General features: G+C 48.0%; 1 pseudogene; it reads right to left on the bottom strand.

The window, feature by feature from the left end:
• Positions 1 to 377: 377 nt before the first annotated feature.
• On the bottom strand, positions 378 to 703 carry LOC113263563 (transmembrane protein 216-like; annotated as a pseudogene).
• Between the last annotated feature and the right edge of the window lie 7,475 nt (positions 704 to 8,178).

The following is an 8,178-nucleotide window of genomic DNA, read 5'->3' as shown; positions in this document are numbered from 1 at the left end:
CTTTTGCTTTGCTCTGGGGGCAGAGTGTCCTGAGGCTCTCTGAGCTCAGGGGACAACTGTGGTACACAGCATTCAGCAAGTACACGGCTCCAAAAGCCCAAGGAGCCTACATGGTCCGGACAAGATGTTCTGGCCACGAAGATCAAAGAGAACCTGAGGGCAGCAGGGAACTGCTTCTGAGAAGGGCCAGGAAGGGACAGCCTTGCTCCTCCCGACATTGGAGTGTGGGACAGTCTCTCAGGCTGAAGGCTGATGGTCCTGGTTCAGAAGATGTTGCCCTGTGGACTTATGCTCAGTTTGTTGCCCAAATGTCTGTGCTGAGGAAAAGTGGCAACCTTTCCTAGGACAACCTGACCCACCAATTCTCACTGGTGTGGTCAAAGACCGGAAGTATCTGTGGTCTCAGCCCACGAAGGGCTGCTGGCTGAAATTTTCGTACTTCCAATCCAGTCCATACTGGAGAAAGCCGTCAGGGTGAGGACCTCAAGCAGCAGCTCTGAGCCACAGAAGAAGAGTAGATGCCGTTCCTGATGGCTTCCAGGCGGAGCACGTAGGTCTGCAGTGGCAGATAATAGGAGGTCATCCTGGCAGATGGGAAGGTCAAGACCATATTAACACCAAGTGGCATCTTTTGTTGGCAGAGGTTTCCCTTTGTACCAAAAAATAGTCAAATTCCTTCAACTCCAAGGTAAAGGAGAAGCATCACCACATCTATCACTAGATTGGCTGTTGGATATGGTAGCAGGAGAGCTTCATACAGAAATATGAAGAGTTCCCGCAAGAAACAGGTAACATAATACCACCTGTTCAGAAAGAAGAGGATTTCCAGTGATGGGGGTGAACGCCAGCCGTTTCCCTCTGAAAACTCACTTCCTGGCGCCATCTTCAGTCCCCAAGGAAAGTGTGTTGGCTGCTATAGCTGCTCCCAGAGCCTCTTTTATTATTATTATTTTTTAAAAGAATAAAATTGAATGAAGTCTTAAGAAATGCTATAGCAGAACGTCAAGTACTAGAAAGTTTGGCTGGCAGCCAGATCGGGCCTGCCATCTGTTTTTGTAAATAAAGTTTTATTGAAACACAGCCATGTTCATTTGTTTACATACTGTCTGTGGCCGCATTCCCCTAAGACAGCAGGGTTGAGAAATTCCAACAGAGACCATATGCACTGCAAAGTCTAATGTATTTATTATTTGATCTTTCCCAGAAAAAGGTTGCTGGCCCTGTTCTAGATGATTGAGTTTTTAACCTGTGATGGTGGTAGTGGTGGAACAGATGGAATTAGCTAGAAGCCCGAGCATGTGGGATCCTCTAGCCCTTATTCTCCACACCAGCGAGAGCAGTTAGGGTTCTTGTTGCAGAGACAGTAGAGAATTACTCTGGCTTATGTAAGGGGAAGAGAATTTATAGGAAGGATATCAAGGGTGCTCAGAATCAGTGGGTAGCTTAATGAATGCATGAAATCATGTGTGGAACACACAAAGTAATGCCTGGGATTCTTTTGGTGTCCAGCTTCCTCACTCAGAATGCACGGGAGAGCAAATGACCAGGACGGAGCTGTTTTTGTGTTAAAAAGAGCTGCAGGCTGAATAAATGTAGGGTTTAGGCTAGTTTTTATTTTATCTGAACAGGTTCATTTCATTCCTAATAAACATTCTTTCACATTTCAGCTCTTTCTGCCCCTCTCCCATTTAAAAAAAACATTACATGTCTTGGAAGAAGTGTTTGGCGAAAACAATCAAAAGGAAGGAGGTCTGATGGAAACTCAAGTAGTTTTGCAGGAGTAATAATAATTATGTTGATAGGTTTCCTGCCGAAGCTTTCTCAGTGGGCAGCATTTGCAAATTAAACACACTATGAAATATTCAGCCCTTTGCCACATCTCAGTTGATTTGTATAAACCCCCTGCCCGGGCTCTGGGGTGAGCTAGTCCCTAATCAATTATTAAATTCCCATCTGTACAGTGTGAACAGGGTAATGACATTCCAGCAGGGCCCTAGGAAAAGCTGGGCACCGCCTTCTGGGGAAGGCTTCTGGCTTTCCCGGGCTTGGGTCCTTCTTCCAGCCAAGGGTCCCTTCCATGCATCTCCCCCAAGGACTAATTGTAGATTTGGCCGGTGACCAAAGTAGTTCCGACCTTCCTATAACCCGGGATTCCACGATTCTGGTCTCAGCACCATACCACCCACAGCTCGGCCACCAAGGAATCACCATATGGCTTTATAAGGACATTCTCAAACCCATCCTAGGCTTGCTTTATGGACGGCCCCTAAGGTTCATGGCTAGTCCCCTATTACTTCATTTTTGGGTGCGTTTTTCCATGTGGCAAAAGATCAGTTTTTCTCTAGTCATTCAGCACAGAGCTGGAAAGCCACGACACCCCGCCGCTCTGTGAAAAACAGACCGAGACACTTGCAGAAGGGTCAGTGGGAGTGTTGGGTGAGGAGGCCGAGTAGCCGTGGCAGACGACGCTAAGGGCTGGCTGCAGGGGAGCTGAGGACTCGGGTGGAATTCGGGGGCCCCCAAAAGTGTGCTCACTCACCTGCAAACTGAGGTTTCTGAGACATTTCACTGTGGTCCCCTCAGGCTGTTCTTGCTTGGGAGCTGTGAAGCTGGGTAGATTTTTTTGTATTTAAAAACTAGCACTCACTAGTCAATGTCGTCTTTTTTATCCCCCCCCCTTAAGATTTATTTATTTATTTATTTGAGAGAGAGAGGGAGAGAGAGAGAGAGCACGAGGCAGAGGGAGAAGCAGACTCCCCGCAGAGCAGAGAGCCTGATGCAGGGCTCGACCCCAGGGCTCTGAGATCATGACCTGAGCTGAAGGCAGACACTTAACCGACTGAGCCACCTGGGTGTCCCAATCTTTTTTTTTAAGAAGATAATTATTCACAAAATGGCTGATATTTGGCATTTCTTGGGGTCACGTAGCCCAGTTCTCAAACTTTCCCGTGCATGTAGGTCACCTGGCAATTTTGTTAATGTGCAGACTCTGATGCAGCGAGTCTGGCTGGGGCCTGAGACCCCGTGTTCCTGGGAAACCCCCAGGTGCTGCTGCTGCTGGTCCACGGACCACACATTGAGTAGCGAGAGGCCGTGAGGCAAGTGCGTACTTGTAAAGAGAGAAGAAATCAGACTCGCCAATGAAGGGAAGAGCCAACATGTTAAACTCATGTGTACCTTTTTGTAGCTTTTTAATTAAAGGCATGAGTCGCAGGGATTAGAGCAAAGCCAGCATTAAACTTTTTTTTCTTCTGTTTATTATAATCTTTTTTTTTTTCATTTCAACGAAGCCTGTACTAAAATTTAGAAGTGGATCTAGAACTGTTCCTTGGGTCTGAGCTTATGTTGACCTGTTGTAATCGTGAACTCTGCTTTTTTAGAGATTGGGGGGGGGGTGACGTTTAGGAAGTCTGTAACCTCTTGGGCCTCTTTTGCCATCTGTAACATGGGGATAATCACGTCACCCGGGGCGGTGGTACAACAAGTGTCATTGGGGGTGGACTCTGGGATTGCTCTGACGGGGGTCCAACTCTTGGCTTTACCGTTTGAGTGTTTTCCCCTTCTCTGGGCCTTGCTCTTCTCATCTGTAGTAGGGGACAGGCTGGGACCTGTCTTAGAGGACTGTTGTGAAGGTTCTATGAGGAGTATGACTGGTGCATGGCAGGCACTCAGCGATGGTAGGACTAGCAGAGGCCAATCAGCCTGTGGAAACCTGACCTGGCAGCTGGCCGAAGATGAAAACGCCTGCAGAGAGGCAAGAAGAGAGAGCGTTGACGGTTAGGGAGGCCATTTGTCCTTCCACTTCGCATTTATGGAATGTTCGCGATCCTGTAAATACCATGTGGGGTTCTATGACGAATCATCTCAAGGGATCCTAATAGAAAGTTGTAGACATTCTGATGGAAGCAAAAGAAATGCCAAATTGGACACAAACTAAAAAAACAGTCTCGTTCTGGAAGGCTGACTGATCTGTAGGGCCCACGGCTTGATCAAAATCATAAGGTTATGCTACTATGAGCCTGAGGACGCAGGTAGGATGGAAGGGCAAGAGGTTAAGTTGAAGTGGGGAGCCTGGCTGCCGAAGGCCACCATCTGTGTGTTCGAATCCTCAGAAACTCTGGTTCTCTGAGAGAGGTAGCCATCCATGCGATGCAGGAAGCACGCTAGGGAACCTGGTGTTTCACCTGTCTTCTCCAAGGCAAGATGGCGCCATGTGAATTGGCCTTGGGGCAGGGGGTGCTCGAGCTGAGGTAGATTCATTTGCCTTAGTTAATCCGAAGTCCAGGGACTGGGTCTGTGTCAGAGGTTGCAAACTCATGAACCGTTGGCCACATACAGCTCGCAGATGTATCTGGCCCTCTGTTTCTTTTTTTAAATGTTTATGAGCTGCCAACATGAAAAATGGTAGAGGTTTTATATTAAAGTTGAGATTTCCAACTATAAAAATAAAATTAGTAATTCTGGGCCCGTGTTCCTGTGTAGTAGCAATGTGTCAGCTCTGAATAAAGGATGTGCCCTTTCGGGGAACACACCCTTCCAGGTGGCTCCCAGTCCCTCCCTGGCCTACTTTAACCATCACACGCCCTGCCTGGCCTTTGTAGGCATTTTTATTTGTGATTGTGTTGTGTTTTCGGCACTTCTGCTCATAATTTATGATCTCATCTTCTGTTTGAAGGCAGGGAAGCTATATTTTAGATTTTCACCCTCCCAATATCTTCGTGTCCTTAAAGCCTTGTTACCTGTAGCCCCAGAGCAGTGAAAGGGACACTCGACCCCGAAGATCTGGGTGTTCGTGTAGATATTGACACTCACCAGCACTGGGACTCTGGGCAGACACGGTCTTTCCAAGTCTCAGCTTCTCTATCTGTAGAGGGGAGGCTCATCGCCATGACTAGCTGGGCAGTAAGTGACAGGTGATCGTGAATTCTAGAGGGTGGTGAGGATACCGAAAACCTATGTATGTGGGGTCTCCAGGCTGGTGAGGGCGGTAGGACTGAGGTAGACAGGTATATAAACTCATAAGTGCTATTATGTGGAGATGTTTGTGGCAAGGGGGAGATGATTCAGCTTCAAAGTGGGAAGCAGTCAGATAGGGCTTCATGGAGGAGGTGATCAGCTGAATCTTGAAGGAATATTTGACTTTGCCAACGTGACCAGGTAATCTAATGCTTCTAAGAACTGCAATGCATAGGCTTTTAAGAGGGATTAATTCTAGAACCACAGGTTGCCCACTAGCTGTGGGGGAAAGAGGGCTCTGGTCAACTTTCTGGAGAACCCCCAGATGTCCTGGTAGAAACTGACCAGCTAAAGCTGGCTTGGGAACTTCAAACCGACAGACTGACATTTTCCCCACCGAACCGCCTTTGTTCTTGGTGAGAAAGGAAAATGAGCATTTGGGAGAAAATACCTTTATGAGAAACTTCAGGCAATTGGTTAGTGTGAGAGTCAAGACAGAGTTAAAAACAGGATTCTGGCCCTTTCCATCTGGAACCATCACTGTGCATTGATGGCTGGAGAAAATAATGTAATCTGATTGTTCCATTGGGTCATTTCTGGGAATATGAAGACATTTTTCCAAAACTGGAAGTCCGTGTGCGTTGGGAGAGTATCTCGATGCTTGGTCCCGCATCCTCCCTTGGCCTCCCCTTTCCTGGCCCCCTGCTCTGTCCACAGCAGACACTAGTTCCCCCTGAAACTCAACTTAATTAGATGTGACCCAGTTTTTGCTACATTGAACTCTGTTGGGGTTGAAGATGCATTTGGCTGCCCAAGAAAACCCCAGCCTGCTTCTCCTCACTGCATTGCATTTGGCAAATATCTGCCGCAGAAGGAATGCGGAGAATTTCCCTTTTCATCATGTCAGATCATCTGGCTCGGGCTGGCCCTTCCCCAAGAGCCCAGCGGACACAGCTGGAGCAGGGCGGGGCCCAGGCGGATTGCTGAGCTGGGAGCTGTGGCCTTCCCTTGGCTTGAAGGCCACGGTGGGACAGGGCTGACGAAGGCCAGCATGTCCCGTGGGGTTGGAGAAGGCACCCAGCCTGACGCACAAATGGAAGGAGACCGGGCCTAGGGAGGCCTCGGCCTGTGCCTCTGATCTAAGCTTTAATCCTGAGATTATGACCTGTGCATTTCCCAAGAATGCCTCACTACTTGACCAGGAGATCTCCAAGAGAAGTCATTTCCATAGGGGTGGATCCAGGTTTTGGGTGGCCTGAAGTTCTTATAATTTTTGGAGTCCTTTTTGAGAAAACAAAATTATGAATACAGAATTAAGTACAGGGGCCTTGCAAGGGAGAGGCCTTGATGCCTCAGCCATGTTAATGTCATGGTGAATCTGCCTTTTCAATTCCCATTCTAATGGGCAGGAAACGCAGACATAACGGGAAGACACTTTGGATTGGGCTTTGGTTGTGACTTTATGGACCTGCTCTTGCTGGCCTGCCGTCAGTCAGGGGGCCCTGACAGGTGGGAGAGGGTGGGTGTGAGGCCTGGACGACCTGGTACTTATAGGGACCTCCACGGGAGGTAGCCCACATGGGGGAAAGTCAGGGGGATCAGTCCAATGTCAGCCGATAAGGTCAACTTAAATGCCAGGTACAGAAGAGCAGGGTGACATCCAGGGAGGCCAGACTTTTGTTCGCTAGATTTCGTACGATAGTTTCGAGGTCAAGAGTTACCATTTCAGAGCCTCGTAGACCTGGATTTAAATGTAGGCCAAATTGCGTCTCTTTGCCCAGGGGGCTGGATCATTTCTTCAGTTGCAGACGTGGACTTGTGGGGGAACACTCGCCTTTGAAAGCAGACAGTTTCCAACCCTGAGTCTGTCACTTTCTGGCATTGAACTTCACGTTTCTTCATCTGTAAGATTCCTATCATACATGTTTCTAAAGAGGTGTGATAATCGGGGCGCCTGGGTGGCTCCGCCGGTTAAGCGTCTGCCTTTGGCTCAGGTCATGATCCCGGGGTCCTGGGATGGAGCCCCGCATCAGGCTCCCTGCTCAGTGGGGAGACTTTGTCTCCCCCTCTCTCTGCCTGCCCCTCTGCCTGCTTGTGCTCTCTCTCTCTCTGTGTCAAATAAGTAAATAAAATCTTTAAAAAAAGTTCTGATAATCAGAATCACTGACACAGGTCAACTCCTGTTACTATAATATTAAACACAAGTCTTTAGAAACCAGATTAAATAGATACACAGTAGTAAGTATATGTCACTTACACGCTCAGTCTAATAGATATAAGATAGAATTCCATAAACAGAGACAATACATGTTCTCAGGCCCACATGGCCAATTCCCATGGGCTGACTCTATTCTAGGTCTCAAAGTCTTAAGCCTGAAAAATACATACTGACTCCATTCCTTGCAACAGCCTTGTATTCCTTGTATGCATGGCATCAACTCAGCAGTGTTGCTGAACTCACTTCTTGGTCTATACTGTCAATACCCACAGTTCTTGAACACTCAATGTCAAATGAGAACATCAAGTGGCAGAATATAAATATGACTTGATACCAGTTATGTAAAATTTAAAACACAACATTATTTGTTTTTTCATGGATTGATATTTAGAAGAGTAAAAGCAGGGAGACATGGAAGGATTTACTCAACTACAGGTAAGTGTTTCAGAAGTTACAGAAATTCTATCAGAGATGTGTGTTTAGAAGATAAAAAGGTCTGAATTAAGCACAGCGAGTCCATGTATGTTAAATCCAACCTGTGTCTACCTCGAGGATTGTCCTTTGACTTACTTCCTATCCCCCGATGCTCAGAATTAAAAAGGAAAGGGGCCAGTGGTGGGCACATCACTGGCATTCAGCAAGTGTTCAATTTTGTCTGGCCCAGGCTTTAAGAGAGCATCCAATGAACTAAGGTGGGTGAGAGTTCCCAGGGCAGGTGCCCAGGATGGGTCTGTACCCTCCATCTCTGTCTTTGTGTCCTGGTGCGACCTCTCACCTGTAGGGCGCGTGCAGTCAGGGCCAGGCTGACTTCCCCACCAGCACAGTCGCACCGCCGCCCCCACTGGCCTGCTGCCCCACAGTCTGGGAGGTTCTCTGGGTATTGGAAACATCAGAGAGGCAGCAGCCAGCCTCAGAGGCTGGAAAAACCGGGCATTAGTCCACAGCTGATCCCCACGGTCCTGCCACCAATGGGACAGTGAGATACTGTACCGCCCAGCCCCGTA

This window comes from Ursus arctos, unplaced genomic scaffold (genome assembly GCF_023065955.2).
Source record: "Ursus arctos isolate Adak ecotype North America unplaced genomic scaffold, UrsArc2.0 scaffold_28, whole genome shotgun sequence".
Classification (NCBI taxonomy): domain Eukaryota; kingdom Metazoa; phylum Chordata; class Mammalia; order Carnivora; family Ursidae; genus Ursus; species Ursus arctos.
The sequence above is the reverse complement of the archived record's forward strand: the minus strand, read 5'-3'. Positions and strand labels throughout refer to the sequence as shown.